The sequence below is a fragment of the Python bivittatus genome, unplaced genomic scaffold (assembly GCF_059951505.1).
Source record: "Python bivittatus isolate LINGU-HERP-01145 unplaced genomic scaffold, Pbiv_v1 ctg000020_np1212, whole genome shotgun sequence".
NCBI lineage: Eukaryota > Metazoa > Chordata > Lepidosauria > Squamata > Pythonidae > Python > Python bivittatus.
In genome coordinates this window covers 81,143,224-81,161,613 of record NW_028277030.1, presented here as the reverse complement: position 1 = coordinate 81,161,613, position 18,390 = coordinate 81,143,224, and positions in this window count along the sequence as shown.

The window sequence follows — 18,390 nt, the reverse complement described above, 5'->3', positions numbered from 1 at the left end:
TGATTGCTCATTGGAAGGATCGATAATGAAGCTCAAGCTCAGATATTTTGGTCACCTAATGCGAAGAGAGATCTCTTTGGAGAAGACCCTGATGCTGGGAAAGATTGAAGGCAAAAGGAGAAGAGGACGGCAGAGGATGAGATGGTTAGATAGCATCACTGAAGCAATGAGCATGAAACTGAGCAAACTCAGGGAGGCAGTGAAGGACAGGAAGGCCTGGCGCAATATGGTTCATGGGGTCACGAAGAGTCGGACACGACTTAACGACTAAACAACAACAACAACAAAAGATAGAGAAGGTATTTAAAGTGGAAATACAAGTGGCAGGCCATGAGAATGACCCGGATAACAACTCTTTACTGGATAATCAAAAGAAGCTGGCTGAAGTTTTAAAAATTAAAGGGGAGATGCAAATGATAAACCAAGAGAATGACCTGGAACATGTCTTTTTTATTGAATTTACAAAGAAGCTTGTTAAAGCCTTGAAGAAAACTATGCAATGGGACAAGGAAGAACTGAAGAGAGATCAAATCCTATGACAATATTTGAATGAAGTGAAGATTAAGATTTTCAGAGGTAAAAGGAAGGTATATAAAAGTGGTTTGTATGATCAAGATTAAAGTAAGTCATATTTTTATGGAATTTTGGCAACCCTTTATGGACTTTTTGCTGACCCCAGGATTGAAAAGTTGATGTCTTATGGATTTGCTTATAGATAAGGGATGGGTTATGGGAAGAAGATGTATCTATTTGTAACCTTATAGGGAGTGAAGAGCTCCCAAACTTGTTTATACTTGTGATGAAGATTGGAAGTCATTGCTTTATATATTACTTTTCTTTTTATTTTGTTTTTGCTTTTTGCTTTTTGCTTTTTTTACTTCTTTGCACTTTTTACTCTCTCTTTTCACTTTCTTTCTCTGTGTTTAGTTTGTATTAGTTTTTACTACTGTAATTAAAATCTTCAGTAAAAATTATATGCAAAAAACCCCCATAATTGTCATAATTATTTAAGTTGCTTTTTAAAGAAAATCCTCATTTTTTCCCCAGAACTTTAATCTGATGCCTTTCTGATCACTCTGAAATTTCCTAGTCTATACTACCCAGTAGAATAGGGCCCACTCTGTAAGCAATTGCAATGAAGCAGACAGGAAAAATACATGTATCCACTTGGTGGCAGCAGGAGGTCAATGGATTTCCTCTCCTACTCTGCAGGCTACAGTCTGTGCTATCTATCACGCGGGTTTTCTTTGTTCGGTGGTTTGCTAACACCTGGTTCTTGGAAGCTAGCAAGGTTAGTTGGAGATAGATAGCCAACACCAGGTTTGATGAGGGGAGAGGGGTGAGGGGATGCAAGCAAAAGGCAAGCACGTAAGAGGTAACAAGGTAAGGCAAGGTAACAAGGAGAGCCAAAGTCCACTGCAGAGTTTCAAATAGCCGAAGACTACCGTAAGTCCAAAAAAGTAGGAATCGAGTGCAATCAGGAGGCAAGCCAAGGTTCAAAAATCCAGGGGGGGAAGCTGAATCAGAAACCATAACCATACATATACATATACATACACATAAACATATACATACACCCACACTAAGTAACAATACAATGGAGATCTTAATATTAAGTATTTAGTTCAAGATTGAAGCTATTATCATATAACTAATAGTTTGATGTGAGTTGCAGTGGTTTTTTCTTTCTTGTATTCAACTTTAACAAACACATAATTTTGTGCTTGTAACACTGATATCTTGAGTGGCAATTAATGCTGATAGGAATTTGACTTTTCTCTTTTTATTTTCAATACTTTAAGCTTTTTAAATAATATAATGTTAATCATTTTAATCGTATTATAAAAGCATTACTGCATTGAAATAATACAATGTATCATGATTCACAAAATGATTACAATAAAAAAGTTAAGAACAAAAAATATAGTTCTGAAATGTGGAATCTGATGTCATATTCTCTTTCTGAATTGAACCTTACTCCAGATTAGTTGTAAGCCACCCAGAGAGAGGCAGCTCTATAAATGTTTTAAATAAAACCAGCCAACCAGCGCATTACATAATGTAACATCTGTCCAGCTGTCTGACAGCTTAAGGGAAGGTGGATTGTACGTACCACTCCTTGCCTCCTCTCACTTCTAGACATTCCTCCTTTCAATTTCTCTTCCTCTTCACCCCCCAGTTCCTCTCTCCTTCTTTTTCTCTGACACTTTTGCCAGCCTTTCTGCCCTATTGAGGCAGCTGCACTGGTGCGGTTTCTTTAAAAAAAAAAACAAAGCAAACTTTAAGAGGAGTTTGCTGCAGAGTAAAGCTGCACTCAAAAGTAACTGTCAGAAGAAGAAAAAGAAGGAGAGAGGAACTGGGTGGGGGTGGAGGGGGAGTAATTGAAAGGAGGAATGTCTAGAAGTGAGAGGAGGCAAGGAGTGGTACGTACAGTCCACCTTCCCTTAAACTTTGGCATCTTTGTTTCTCCAGAAGGCCTCTATGAAAGAAAGCAGGAGGATGGGACAGGACCAGAGTTTTGCTTACGTCTTTTTTTAAGACACATGTGATAATGAATTTGAGTTCCTGTGCCTTTCTTTGTGTTCTGATACTAGCAATCACTGAGTTGGTGACGCCAAATCTGGCTTATAGTAATGTTTTTGCTTTAGATATGTTACTGACTTGCCAAAGACTATGACATAGTAAATACAAATATGCACATTTTTTTAAAGAAGGGAGTAGATACAGAAGTCAATGGGGCCCACGTTTATTTTACTAAATTTCCAGATTGCTCTGACAATTTGTTACAAAGCAAATGGTTATGATTTGCTACAGGTGGGAAACCAGACTTTTCCAGTGGCTATCGTGTACCAAAATTAACATGTGGAAAGATTCTGTCTCTCTTCAGGAAGTAAAATAAATTCTATTTGCTTGAACTGACATTTGACTGTCAGTGTAAGCAAGCAGTGACCTATTTCCTCTTTCCTTTTTCTAATTTTGTTAGGTCTCTCAATGTTTCTGATAATTAAAATGGCATGGCACAAATGTTTTCTTAAATTTAATAGACAAAAGGATGTACCATTGTAATATTCATGCATTTTCTTCCTTCTCATAACATGTCAGGCAATCATCAAATATTTTGTCACTCTCTTTAGCATAAGTAATACAATTTGAATGAATGTTATTTCACATGATGGATCTACACAGAAGGCCCTGCATATTGCAAGGGGTCATTGTTGTAGGTTCTTTATGTCATCAGCCCCTTGCTGATTTGGGAGAAGTTCTACATCACAGAGTAATAAGATAGAATACTAAAACAGTGATAATTGGTACGCTCTTGGACTGCTCATCTTAGACGTAGCTTTGGGAAATGGCTTGTATTTTCTTCTTGAGAACTTCTTCCTTATTCAATAAATGCCAAAGTTGGCTAATATGCTTGGTACTTGCTTCTTCCCACGTAAGCTTTTAAACCAAATAAATACATGAAACAAATTCTGCCTGCCTGGGCAGAAACAAAGGGTTTGCCTCTACTGCATAGAGTAAGATGTTACAGTAGATCCTGCTCCCCGCCACTGGTATCACGCTGTCCAACACTGATGACTTAAGGAATAATTCTATGAGCCTAGGATTTATATGCCTGTCTGAAAATGCTATTGCTTATGCAGATATACTACTATAAAAGTATATGGCATAAGGTTTATCTATCATTCATGCAGTTTACTAAAGCAAAACCCTTAGATCTGTGAGATGATGTAATAGCCCAAGACATGCGTGTTTATGTTATAAATGTTCCAGCATTCCTGCAGCTCTTGGCCACAGTAATAGCCTCAGTAGATGAATTGTTCTGACATTTCTAGAGGAATGGGATTATAGAGTAATAAGAAAGTAAATGCTTTTGAGATTCTGACTAGTATAGGGACAGGGTTTTTTTTCCCCTGGGCTCTATATAAAAATATCTAATTGTATAATTAAAAAAGGCAATGTATCTCTTGAGTCAAATTCAGATTCTGAAGACTACAATGAGACCTTCATGTTGGTTTCCTTGACATTGCTGTCTTCTAGGATTTTTTTTTTCAATTTTTTTGCTGTAGTCTACAGTTTTGTGGAGTTCTGGTGGTCTCCCACCCAGGGCTGACACTGTTCAACTTTTTTGAGATCAGCCAAAGTTAGTTAGATGCTACCACCTGCTGTGTCAAGTTCTGGATGTCTAAGAAGCATGGAGTTCAGAAAAGATTATGAAAGATTTAGGTTTTGAATAGAGTGGCATGTTCCAAACTGAATTATGGAACCGGGTTCTAAGCATCTTCACTTAGTGTACAAAACAATGTACAAAATTAAAAAATATAAGTCAACAACCATGTCATTACCCATGAAAAGCAATATTAAAGGCTATCAAGAGCTACATTAAAAAGATATGTTTTTATCCATAGTGGAACCCCCATGTCACAGCAAATGACAATAAAATGAGTACATTGTGGCCACCAGTGTTGTTCTTTCTCTGTCCTCCCCAACAATTCTTCATCTTCCTTGCCTTATATATGTTGGAGTTCAGTTATCTTTCATGGCATACTTTCCAAAAACAGAGACAATGGTGAACAATTGCAGCTCTGGTAAGAAAGTGTCTCTCCCATTTGTGTTTGATTCAGGAGAAAGTCTTTTCCCATGGTCCTGCCAGCTAGTGTGGGCATCTTCCAGACATTCGTTCCTGCCGATCTTAATATCCCAAAGTTTTGTAATGAATAAGACAATCCTTTAGCCAGTCAGATCCTAATCCTTTTAGAAGTTTAAAGACAAACATTTTCAACTGAGTCTGGAAAATAATAAACTAATACAAACTTTTCAGTGGAATTTTCACTGGTCTGGTCTGGCCAGCTGCCATGTTTCCATTAACTGAAGCTTTCGAACAATCTTGAGAAGAAATCCTAGGTACATTATATTGCTGTAGCAATAAAGCCAACACATGGATAACTTTTGTCAAATTAGATTGGCTCAGCAATACTATTTAGTTGTCCTTTAAGTATATTGTCAAAATAGCCCTTCCTGCAACACTACCTGAAAATTCAGCAACAGCATCTGATCAAGGACATATTCCCTAGTTACAAATCTGATCTTTTAGGGAAACACACTAGTGCAACTTCTTCCAGAATGACTGACTCTCAGTTCCTAAGTGAAGCTGTCTAATGACCTATTTCCCTTTGCTTTATTTGGCTTTAATCCAGTCTTCATCCTAATCCAGTCTATTATGGAGTTAGGCAATAAAGAGTAATACTGATGACTCTTCATAGCTCAGTCAATAGTTCCTTTTATATATGATACAATGTATACATTATATCATATAATTTAGATATTATATATTACTACAGAATCCTGTGCTGCTACACATTCCCGTAGCCTTGAGGCCAAACTATAATTGTTTAAGTGCTTCTTCGGGATATGAAGGCAGCACGAAAAACCAGAATCATGGAGATAAGGTGATCAGAAAGCTAAATCACGCAAGAGAAATTGGAAGGATATCATGAACAGTGTTATCCAAAGCTGTTGTGAGATCTAAGAGAACAATCAGGAGCACACTTTCCTGACTGAGTCCTAAACATAGATGAAAAGAACTTTTCAAGTAAAAGATGCTTAAAATCACTATATATATGCTACACACACACACACACACACAATTTCTTTAGTTAGTTAGTTAGTTAGTGGTCATAGCTGCTGAAGCTCAGAAAGCTGAAGAGGAAGACCACAATATATTTAGCATTGGAGAATTGTAGTGTGATATGGAAACCATACCATCACTTTACAAAAGCAATCAATAGGAGAGGTTTTGAAGATACAGGAAGTTGACAGGAAGAGACAGAATGGGCTCAATGGACATAGTTCACAATTTCTTCCCAAGGAGAAAATAATGAGTTAAGACTTCAGTAAGAGAGGGCAAGAAATGTGAACTTGTTTAAGAGACAGAGTCAGGAGACAATGTACAGATGAAGAGAAGGAACAAATAGAATATAATAGCTTTGCTGTTTTAATTTGTGGAGGGGAAATTTGTCTTCCCTACTCCTACACTAATCTGTTCCTCTGCCACCTGCCAATTTGAGCTATTTTTTAATTTCCTTTCCTTAATAGTGCTCCGAATCCACCACCTGCAGTGACAGACTCATACTGTGTTATGCTAAGTCCAGCCAGAGGGCTAAAAAGCACAATTTTCTTTTCAGTGAAGACATTCCTGAAAGAAAAAAGGATCAGATAACAAAAGGAAATATCAATAAGGAAGAAAAAATTATAATAATTGCTACGACAGACCGCAAGAAACTACAAAAGCGAGGAGCATTGAACAATGATCCAAAGAGGGAAGTTTGAGCGGCAAGGAATCAAGCAAAAAGCATTTGTAGTGAGAAATGACACTTCTAGAGATGGAATATCTGACTCATACTTTCATTCAAAGCTTGGGGCCTGGAGTCTAAAAAAATTAGTGGCCAATCAGGCTGGTATCACCACAGACAGACCTGAGGGGACTTACCCATCTCCACCTTTTTTATCACTTTTTCATATGTACTCACACACAGTGTGGCTGCAGAAGGAAACTGAAAAACAGAAACTGAGTTCCATGAGAAGCCCCCATTTTGGGGGGCCGCTCTAGGATTTCATTTCTGTCCCTGAAGTAGGAAGGGGCAGTTCCCCTCCCACAACCCCATAGTAATCTGTTTGCATGAACCAGAGGACTTGGAGTGGAGTTATTTTGCTATCCTGGTTAATTACTTCATATGTGAATGACTAAAAAAAGTTGATTATAAGAGAGGTGTATTGGTTATTTATTGTAAACAAGAAGATAGTATCAAGTCCCCATCAGTATGCTAAAAATGTATGCTCAAAGATCATTAATCACACTTCTTTTCATTTCTGACATTCTGCTGTTGTTTCAGTTGCAAACAGGTCGTATTTATCCATCTAATGTCATAAGGAGGCATCAAATTGACATTCTACAGTATTTGTATTTTTAAAGTATGGATTGCAAACATAACCTCGTAGACATTCAGGACAACATGGGAGGCGGGGGGCAGATAAACTGATAACCTTGAAGTGTGCGATCTTGAGCTTGAATTTTATTGATAGGGTTGGTAAAGGAGAACCAAAATTGCTAAAGGGGAGCACATCGACTTGCCATTCTCTTCTGGAGAAGGCTGGATTCTTTTGCTGGCAAGACCCAATATTGGTGAATATGTGTAGCTCAGGGGTGAACTGTGGAGTCCTTGGGGATCTCTGAGCTTGGTTGTTCTCTTGCAAATGTTTCATTACCCGGCTGGGTAACATCTTCAGTGCTAGAATGGAATGGGGTTTGCAAGGACTCCACAGACACAATATTATCTGTGGACATTTTTTTTCCATGAGCAAAAAATGGCACCATGGCTTCTAGCACTAGTCACCTTCCAGCAGTTTCTCATATTCCAAAATTTCCCCTGTAATAATGTAAGGCAGAGAGAAAACCTCTGTTTCATCCATTATAATCTTCCCTGAAAGAGAAGATTCTGAAATTACTCATCTCCCTTCTAGTGACTTACACCAGGTTCTGGCATCACGAAGTCATTGTTGAGGCAATATGAAACCCATCCTCATTCTCATTCTCTGGGCCTTTTTCTCAGTAGAATAAAGAAGAACAATTCCTTTGCTGTTTATCATGCATCAACATTATAAAAGGTTACCCCTTTCACTAAGAAGGAACAAATAAATTTCACTGGCATGCAAGTTTTTGTTGCTGTTTAATTTGCTAACTTTCCTGGGCCATTGACTGTGTAACCAGTGAACAAATTGCCTCTGTTCTGCCACAGGCTCACATTGTCTGAGTTCAGAAGCTAAGTAGAGTCAGGCTAAGTTAGTACAGTATTTGGATGGAGACTTGCAGGTGATTCCAGGACTGTAGGTTAGACTGGGACATTGAAAAACATCCTGGAAGAAGACAGTGGCAAGCCCACTTCCATACTGTTACTAAAAAATACTCATGAACGTTGTTTTGTTTCCAGTCAACTATTAGTCCGCATGTCACTCAAACTCTTCATCCTATGTAGCATAATTCTCCCATGCAGAGTAATGGCTATAACCAAGCCACCACTGCTACTTAAATCCTAAAATCCTTTGGCACTTACTTAGTCCAACCAATGCAGTCTGCTCCAAAGAGATTGGAGAATGCTCTGCATTCTGGGATCCTCCAATATTGAGATGTGATCACCAGGATCAGCCTGCGTCGGCTAAGCTATAAGCTATTTTTACCTGCAGTCTAGCCATCACTTCATCTCTCCTGACAACCAGCCTCTACTCTCAACTGGTGGGTTCTTCGTCTTCATTTCCATTGTATCTGTGTTTGTTGCTTTTATCTTGTGCTTGTTATAAAATAATAAAATTATTTTTGGACAGTAGGAAAACACTGAAATGATATGAGTTGATGCTGTCTGAATAGTGAGATTCCAGATTTCAGATCTATACTGCCATGAGGTTAGAACAGATGTTTCACTAGGGATTGACCATGAGTTGAAGGATCTTTTTATGTATTCAACCCTAGCAGGAAATGCTTTATCAAGCTGTAAATAGGAGGGAGCGTCAAGTACTGTAGCTTGTCTATTCAATTCCAGCTTTGCCATGGCTTAGTAAACTGTATCCCTTACACCAGTGTTGTCCAAACTTGGCCACTTTAAGATGAGTGGACTTCAACTCCCAGAATTCCCCAGCCAGCATGGCTGGCTGGGGAATTCTGGGAGTTGAAGTCCACTCATCTTAAAGTGGCCAAGTTTGGACAACACTGCCTTACACAGTCAGATCAATCGTACTATATCTAATCTGGAGTCTCAAAGTGGAGAGCCTACAATGGTCATACTGTCACAAAGAATCCATTGAGTACAAGAGCATCAGTGGGAAATATTTTCTCTGTTCTGCATCAGAGGACAGAGATAGGTATCCATCCAAGACACTGGTATTTATTTATTCTAATTAGTTTAAACTTAGTGATAGACACGTACTGTATCTGATTAAATTATGTTGCATGGGTAAGTCTTTTTGCAAAAAGTGGGTGAAGCTCAAACCTAACATGGGTGTTCCCACCCATCATTCATTCTCTGCCATAGACACATATAAGCAGGTCAACCCTAGATTCACCCTTCTAAAAAGTAAAAGGAAAGTTTAAGAAAAATAACATCTACAGTTTGCTCTATTCATGCTACAGATCTGGGGCAATGGTTTCACAGCAAGTTCAAAGCAACAGATACATCCACAGATAATTCAGCCAAAATCTGCTGCCTGATCAGGACAAAAATTGCAGAAGACAGATTCAGCCTTGGCAACATTGTGGAGCAGATTTCCTATGATGAAACAGATGGGCTAGTACATGAGCATATCCCTAACCAATACAGCCATTTACATCACCATTTCCTCCAAGCAGGAAGCAGGAGGACACTGATGCCAAGACAACAAGAACTGAGATACAAGGAACCCAGGTAAGGTTTGCTTGCATCCTAAAAATAAAGCTGAAGGATGAAAAGATGAAAAGGATATGGGGAGAGGGAAGTAAAGTATTCTGATTGGGAGCCGTGCAAAGTCACTCTGCCTTCTCCAGGAGAGAACTTAAGAAGAATGTTGAACGTTTGGTAGGACAATTCAGTCAAGTAGTTTGTACAACCGGTAACTCTCCCAGAGAATGGGCAGATTTTGGCATTCTGAGACCTTTCCCTGCTATTGGTCTCAGAATGTTCTGCTGCTGCAGGAATCTAGGTCTGGGCCATATGCAACCCTAGGAATCATTTTGGGGGGAGCAGGGAGGAGGACATCAATATTTCACAATGTCTGCTTCTCTGCTCTAACTTTGAATACAAATTACATCAGCCTCTCCTGTCTCTTCTTTTTTCTCCTCTTCTTTACTTTTCAAAGAGGCCTGGAACTGGCAAAATGAGTAGACTAGGAGGACATATATTAGCTAGAAATTAACACTTTTCTTCAGAAGTTTTTTCGTGAGCATCAAAGCAAGGGTAATTAAAGAAGATTGGTACCTTGTGGGAAATAGGCAGATGAGGTTCACTGGACAGGACATGCTCTTTCAGTGCCAGGACAAATGAATAAGTTCTTTGTTCTATATGCATCTGCTGTGACAAAGGATGTGCTACATGGAATGTATTTAACTCTTTACTTGTTAGTTTAAGATACATTTCTGAAATGGATTGGGCAACTCAGTGTTCAAACCTGCACATTATCTCTTTTTTTACATATGTATATATATTTAATCTCCACTCTATTCTATCTCACGGTTTCAGGACAACAACATTTGATAATAGATTAAATTAGATCTTGTTTCCAAACAGTCTTAGGCTGAGTTGCTTTCATCAGGGATCCTCTGCTCTGCACCCTCCCTCAGCCATCTGGAGCCTCCTCCTTGTTCATCTGCCTCTTCAAACTTTTTTTTTTTTTGGTGCATTTGAGACAGTGTTGACTCCCAGCAACTGCCTGGCCTAGTCCCTGCAGTTTTTTTGGCACAATTTCGGAAGTGGTTTGCCCTGGCCTCCTTCCTGGGGCTGAGAGGGAGTGACTGACCCAGATCACCCAGCTGGCTTTGTGCTTAGAACTCTAACTAACTCTGGTTCTAACACTAGAGCTCTCGGTCTCCCAGTTTCTAGGCTGGTGTCTTTAACCACTACACCACATTGGCTCTTTCCCCTTTAAGCATAGAGACAGCAATATGAGCACGAAAAAAATGTAGCAGCTTTTGTTTGCTTTGCCCACTTTTTCAAGGCAGTGGTAAGGACTGACAAGGTGATTTATCCATTCCCTGGCATTCTTCCTGAGTGCCATGACAGAATGAGGCAAGTGCTGCAATATAGCAATACTTGTTTAAATGTTTTATGTTATTTAATTCTACAAGGAGGATGGTGAGATGCATGACTTTTACCTGTAATGCAGAGATGAGCAATCTGTGGCCTTGGCCGGTGTGATTTCTCACTGAATGTGAGCAGTAAAAGTAGTCTTCTGATTGGCTTGGTATTTCTTAAATTGCAACAATCCCTGCAAACTTACTCCATCTATTTCCCATGATGTCATCAATCCAGGCCACAGACTCTTCAGACAGACTCTTCATGTTTGTTTAAAAACTAAAGGTGGAAACTCTAGAAATGAATATACACAGTTTGGCAAACGCAAGGAGAAATGTTTATCTTCAAAAGGTCTCGGCAACTTGATTATAGTTGCCAAATGCATTTGGACACAAGGTCCATTCCAAGGGCTCTGCAGTCAAAAATACAAGGAGAAACATCAAATGCAAACTTACAAACACTGAATATTTCTCTTATTCAGTGTTTGTAACCATACATTAATTTTCTTAAAAAGTGGCCCCTGACTGCAAAAAAATTACATTACATTAAAAATGCTCTGCCTCTGTAGAACAGAGAAACTGGTACATGAAAGGAATGCAGCCTCTTCGTGCTTTGCGTTCAGCTCTGATCCTCATGACCAGCTTGCCCCAGCATGACTATGTCTCAAGTGCAGGAAGGCCCAAGGCCACCCCCAACTGCCCCCAGCCCACCAGGAAGGAAGCCTTGGCCGATCTTTCTCTGCTCTGGGTCAAGAGTCGTGTTTGCTGACTTGCACCAACAAAACATGCTGTCTGGCTTGCCTGCTGCATTTCATTTCATCGTCAGCTTACACCTCCACTCCAGAGGATAACTGTGGCAGGAATGCCCCCTCCCCTCCAGTCACTGTCATGGCCTTCCATGGCCTTTTCCCCAGCATAAAAAGCAGTGAAACAAAACCCTGATTAAAAGCAAAAAAGGGAAATTGACAAAGTTCTGCCACTTTCCCCTCCTAACCCAAGTAGCCAGAAAATGGTAAAATGGTGCTGCTTTTCTTTTCCAGACCAGGAGGGGTAAAAAAAAGCAGGGGAATCCACCACCCAGGGGCTGTGACCCAGGCAGGCCATCAGCCCATCACTGTAGCCAAAGTAGAGGAAGGGGTTGAGACTGGAAAGGGATTTTTTTAAAGCTGGTTTAATTTCCAGCTGAAGAAGAGCAGCTTAAGGCTGCAGTGTAATCAAGTCTTCAGTTCAGGAGAAAGAGTAGAGTGAAGTAAAAGTTCTGAACCTCTACTGTATTAGGGAGGTAATATATTTTTACAAAACTGAAAGTAGCAGTTTTGTTCTGTCCTAGCTGTCTTTGGCAGAGCTAGGCAGCTGTGTAGAGTGAGCAAAAGGGGACCTTTCTTTCAACTTTATTTCATTATTTATTGTCTCTTGTTGCTGTCCTGGCTGCCTAACAAAATGTAATATCCTCATTAAAAAGACAGGGGGAGAATATTTTGAAAATTCTGGCTGATGTATAGCGAACAGCAAGCATTGCCTGCCATTATTCCTCTTTTCTCTCATGCCCTTGCCAAAGTCAGAAGGGGCTTCTGCACGACACTTTGGCTGAAACCTCTGACTTCAAAAAGTGATAGGAGGCCAGGAGAAGCTTCAAGGCCACGCAAATTGCTCTTCTGAAGCAAATTGCATTGCTCTGACAAAGGATCATACTGCCTTCATAGTGCCTCTCTTAACTGGGCAAATTGTCTAAATGATCTAATATAGAGCTAGTATGTGATAGAAGAAGTTAAATAAAAGTGGGAAAGTTTTATTACTATCATTGCAACCAGTTGTGGTCCTTCTGACAATTGTGGATTGAGTGTGTTTGGTAATTGTGGGCGTTATGGGATTGAGGCTGGTTCTAGGAAAGGTATCACCCAACTAAGGATTTTATACTCTCATGGTGAACACAGTACCAAAAATGTAAGTTCTTCAGTATTAGCAATTAATAATACAATGAAAAAGTCTGTCTACTCTATACTTGAAACTGAAAAGTGTAGGTGGGTTTGGGTTTGGCTCAGTCCCAAGTGCACAACAAGGGGAGGACCTGTCAAGTATTGTGGTAGTAATGAGTCAGTAATACTCCCTGTACTTTTTATTCATATATATATATATATATATATATATATATATATATATATAATCTCTGTCCTAATTTTTTGAAAAACCAAAGTCTTGTATTTTTAACCCTTATTGGCACAAGCATCTAGCCCTGTTCAGGCATTTTCTGGAATGCATAAAGCTCTGTATCTTTCTCTAGCTTCCACATGTTTAGACATGTCTATTCATGCTGGGCACAATATAGCCCTGTTCTCACAATAGAATTAACCAGGTCAGCCATTAATCCAGTCAAATCTCCTTATTGGAATTCTGCCATCACACTAACTGGGTCAAAAGTCACCATTGTGTGAATACAAACTCCATCATGGTCTCAGTTTTTGTGAATACAAGAAACTCCCTGAAGTGGGGTTTGGAAGCTAAAGTCAGATTCAAGGCATATATCAGAACTCAATTAATACCAGTCATCCATGTTTAAATAAGTTGTCTCAGCCTTCAGAATTTGGCTGCAGTAAACCTTGTTTTCTTACTATCTCTTAGAATGGATACACAACCTCAGACTTGTTATCGCCTCCTCTTGTTGTCCTTCTAGGTGCATCATTCCACTTTTCTCCAAACTCCATCATGGTTTCACATTTTCCAGGACTTGACATTAAAGAGCTGGTACCAAATGAAGTAAACCAATATAATCTACATTAGTCTACCCATCAGGGTTTAAGTCTCCCTACCAGTAGCATCCTCAGCCAACAGCAGTGAATTTCTCTTTTCTTTTCTCTGGAAGCTCAGGTGAACATATATGAGGGCCTCTCACCAACAATGACATTGCCAGATAGGTGATAACCAACACCTTGAATTGGACCCAGAAGCAAACTGGGACCCAGTGCAGCACACGCAGCAAAGGTGTAACATGCGCCATCTTTGGGGCACCTAAAATTGCCCATGCGGCTGCGTTTTGAACCAGCTGAAGCTTCCAGATACTTTTCAAGGGTAGCCCCATGTACAGCGCATTGCAATAGTCTGTACAGGAGATGACCAGGGCCTGAGTGACTGACTGGAGGGACTCCCGATCCAGAAAAGGGAGTAACTGGTGCACAACACATAGTTGAGCAAAGGCCTTCTGGCCACAACTGCCACCTGCTCTTTGAGCAGGAGTCATGAGTCCAGGAGGACCCCCAGGTTATGCACCGGGTCTGCTCCAGCATCAGAAATAGGGTACATTTGAATCCCAGTTGCTCGGAAAATGTGAGTGATGGGCAGAGGTAATATTGCCCTTATGTCTTGGTTTGTGGGCTTCTCAGAGACATCTGGTTGGTCATTTGGGGATGCAAGATGCTGGACTAAATTGGTGTCTGATCTTGATCCAGCAGGACTTTTTCTCATACTCTGATGAAAAGCAGTCCCTTCTGTAAAGTGAATTTAAATTTTGTGTCTAGTTCATGTAAATTAAATGCAACTTCATTAGCTGCACAGGCAAGATCTTTTCTATCGTCATTATCTTTGACAAATCCAACCACTTAATGATATCTTTCCAAAGATAACTAAACTATAGTACTCAGGGAAGCCAAGACAACATAAATCAAAATAGTACTTCACTGTAATTTTTATTAAAAATACTAATTGCATAACCACATTGGTTTTATAAAATAAAACTGAAGTCTCAGGACTAAACACCTTCTTAATCTGAGTCATAATATTATGTTATAATACATCTGAACAAGATCTAGAAGAACCATTTTCAGATGCCCAACATACATAAATGTTGAAATAGGCATTTTTCAATCATGCAGTTTCAGGTATTTTAAGAAATAGGAAGGATACGTACAGTAGGTCATTCTTGATTAAGTAATATAATTTTTATTTGAGGTTTTCATATTGATAGAAATGAAAGCTGTTACAGGACAAAACAGGGGGGTTTCTGTATTTTTTCCCAAGCTAGTACTGATTCAGATGTCCCCCTCCATTTCTTCTCAAGTGATATGTTCAGTCTTTTCATTTCAAAGACCAAATGGGCTAAGCTGGAGGTAAGACCATAAAAGTAGTTGTGATTTGTTATTCATAGGATTAAGTTTTTCTTATCACTTTTAGTTGTTCTAGTACTATTGGGCTGGATCCAGTGGTTGGAAACTAGGCCATATTCCTAATATCATGGTGATTCAAAATCAATGGTGACTCAAAAGTTAGCTGTGATGCTCTTGTATTGGTTTCAACAGGCTAAAGCAGTGTCTTAGCTTCAACAACTTTAAGATGTGTGGACTTCAACTCCCAGAATCTCCCAGCCAACATGCTGGCTGGGAGATTCTGGGAGTTGAAGTCCACACATCTTAAAGTTGCTGAGGTTGAGAAACACTGGGCTAAAGCCTGACTGCCTTCCTTTGGATCAGTCCACTGTGACCACAAAATAGCACATTTGACATGACAGTGTTCTGCTCACTTTATGAGGTTTCTAAAAAATAACTAGTATCTATGAGTGTTTTCATGTGTAGTTTAAGTGGTCTTGCACAAAATTCATGCTGATCTTAGATAATTTGATTATTGTTTATCATGTCTTCTCTGGCATTAGCAAGTTTATGGAAATAATCTGCATACATGTTAAACCCCAAAATAAGCAACATGTTCTGTTGCTACATGATTCTAGTAACCTGCATGTATTGATCACAGTGTATAAATGCCACGCCTTGCAGAAATCAAACTGGAGAGATTTTTGAGATTTCTAACATTTTACGTTTCATTTATTTAAAGAATCATCTAGAGTCCCACAGCTGGTATTTATTCCTTTTTTAACGATTGTGAAAATCAGATTCTCTTTGATTTTTTAAAAAATCAGTAAATTTAACAATAATAATTAATTGACTAAATAAAAATTGAACTTTTTGGAATATTTTAAATATTTAATATATTTTTATTTTACTGTTATGCAGCTGTAGCCAATAGTAATAAACTTGCATTGTGCAAAACGTATGCTGCAACTGATGATTGTCTTGAACATTTCATCACAATTCTTGTGGATACCCCAAAAAAGTTTTATATGAGCTTCATAGTTCTAAACAGAATTTGGGGAACTCCTGTAGTTAATCAACTATGGCAAAACTATTCCTCTGAGAATTTTTTTTAAAAAGCAAAGTGAAAATAAAACTTGCTACTGCCTTATTTGGAACATAACGAATGAATCAGGTATAGATATTTTTGTTCACTCTTCCCTGAAATGAGGCTGAGAAACCTTTATCATTACGAACATTGCACATTCTGCAGGTTTGATTTGGGATCAAACACTAGCCAGTTTAGTTGGGCTAAAAAATTCACCCAAGTAATACTTAATATGTGTGAATATTCAGTTTCTCCTCTATTACAATTTTCCTCAGCCGTGTCTCTCCAGGTAGATTTGACTTCAACCACCATAAACCTGCAGGCCAACTGGGAATTGGGAGGAAATCTGTTCAGCTCCGTACCGAACAATTGTTCCTCTAAAACAGCAGCTGCTTTCGGGCATCTCAGATTGGTTATATAGGTGCTTGGACACAATCAGAATCATGGATAGCCGATCCAATTGTGGCTATGTGATGGCATCACAGAGTGCAGGGAAGTGTGTACTAAAGTGTTGCTAAAAACGTTCTCTTAAAAAACTAATTTCTGCTCAGCACTGGTTTCTCCTCATATGGAAAAAGAACAGAGGGTGATGAACCTACCAACTTGTTTTTGTTTTTGATGAAGGTAACTGCTTCACTGATGACTTAAAGGGGGTTTCCGCTGTGATGGCTTGGGCTACAAAGATTTATTCAGATCCCGTGCATGTTACATGTTACAGTGGAGACATGGAGCTTCTGGCTGAGCAAGCTGCTCGGCTTTCTTAAGTTCATCCATTATATGCTCCTATATATTTAGAGGACTGCAAAAGATGATGGAGAGTTTCATGTGATCTATGGACTGAATGCCTTATTCTGGACAGACCTGCTATTCACCAGCAACAAACTGAGACCAAGGCTATCAGAAATCTGGCCTCCAGGAACCTAGTCAGGAAGTTGCCTAGAAGAAGGAACGTGAACCAAACTGCAATAGCCAGTCTCTATTGCCATATCTCCCTCCCCCGCTTCCTGTGAAAATCCAGCCCCAAGTCTTCCTCAAACTCTGTGGTCTCCCTCTTACCAACTCTGTACTAGCAGCACCAACCTCACTGCACCCCACATAATATGCACAATCTCACCTAGGTTTAAAAGGATTTGCTGTCCCCCAGCACTCCAGCAGAACTTCTACAGCCATAACACTCACTTCCAACCACCATTTTCCCCTCAACTCCTGATAAAAACACCAAACCATATTTCCCACAGCAACCCCAAATCCAACCCCTGATCTCTCACAAGGTTGTCAATTATGGCAGGGACATGCCTGCCTGTATTCGCTTACTCTAGAGAGAGGGCAATCCACTGTGCTCCCTGATTATCACCTGGGAAGTTGGATGGCCCATGTCCAAAACTACTACATCCACTGTAATTCAGCACTGAGTACTGATCAAATTCTGCCCCCCTCTCTCATTGCAGGCCCCTGCAACTTAGCTATCTCTTGGCCCAGCTACTGGATGCTCCACTTAAGTTGCTTAAGACACAGTCCCCACTCAATCTGAGCAATGGCTTTTCCACTGACCAGTATGGCTCCTGCAGCCATTTTTCCATGCTGTCTCATCCAGAGCACTCTTTCCTATCCAATCCTAAGCTCAGTTGAAGTCTTATTTTGTCTCTCTGCTGATAATGTTAACCACCACATGTCTGGACAGCTGCTGCAGTTCCAAAGGGATAGGCACATGCTGCTGATTTCCCACTGCCTGCCCCTTTCTCTGGAAGTGGAGGTGTTCTGTATCATCTCTGAGTCTAATTAATTAATTAATCAACTTCCTCCCTTTCCAACTGTCCATTCACTCAAAATTTCATCTTGGTTACATTCTCACCTTCCTCCATTCACATTCCTAATCTTCCCCCAGCAGGTGCCACGTTCCAGGGAAATATATGAATGAATGAATGAATGAATGAATGAATGAATGAATGAATGAATGAATGATGGAAGATAGAAAAATAGATAGATAGATAGATAGATAGATAGATAGATAGATAGATAGATAGATAGACAGACTGACTGACTGACTGACTGACTGACTGACTGACTGACAGACAGAGACTGACTTTCCCTCAGCCATTTTCATTTCCCAATTAGTTCCAAAAAATTCTTCAAACCATCAATATTCTGTTCCAGTCACAAACAGTTGAAACCTGTGTGATATAATGGTTAAAGTGCTGGACCACGAGCAGGGAGACCCGGTTCTAGTCCTCTGTTAGGCATAGAAGCCAGCTGCTGATTTTGGGCCAGACACTCTCTCTCAGCCATAGGAGAGCGGGGAGTCAAATATCATCTATTCACCAAGTAAAATTGCTACATTGGACCAGCATGGTAGATTATATCATTCTGGGAATATAAGAGGGAGTGCAATTGTTATTTTTTCTTTATAATTACTC